Below are 649 nucleotides of genomic sequence, written 5' to 3' on the forward strand. Positions count from 1 at the left end.
CAGGAAACTGCGTTCAAGTATATACAGAAAATAATATAAGGATTTATTAACGGTTCCGAGAACAAAGAAATGTGATTCTCTAAACCCCCTATATGGAGTACTCCCACTCGACAGAGTTATTAAACAAACCACAGGGCAGACGACGAAATGAACAAAGAGGGTGTGTGTGTGTGGTGCGTTCTTAGCTTTGCTCGCTCGGGAGCGTGGCGTGGAGATCGTGCAGGCCTCGGATGGCTAGGCCCTGACACGTGGGCGGGAGTGGTCTCCCCGAAGCGACTCGCTCGCCGGCCCCAGTCCTCTCGCCCCGCAATTCTCAAACGCTCACCCCGTCCGAAGGACAACGGTTTCTGGGGCTGTCGTCTCTGCCCGGCGCTTTGGAGATCGTGAGTGGTTGGCGATGGTACGCAAGAGGCCACGAATACGGCCACCAACGGGGCGAAACTCGGCACGACAGCCGCCCACGCAAGCATGGGATCCAATCGCAGGGAAGATGGAGGGAACAAAGGCAGGAAAGAACGAGAGGGGAAAAATATCCAGTGCACTCTTATCACGAATGAATCCTCTCAGCTCCCCCAAATGGCATCTGCTCTGCCTCGTGTCCAACTCCGAAGTCTTCTTCTTCTCATTCGTGTCGTCACTTCCCTCACGC

Source organism: Myxine glutinosa, chromosome 6 (genome assembly GCF_964187855.1).
Source record: "Myxine glutinosa chromosome 6, kmMyxGlut1.1, whole genome shotgun sequence".
NCBI lineage: Eukaryota > Metazoa > Chordata > Myxini > Myxiniformes > Myxinidae > Myxine > Myxine glutinosa.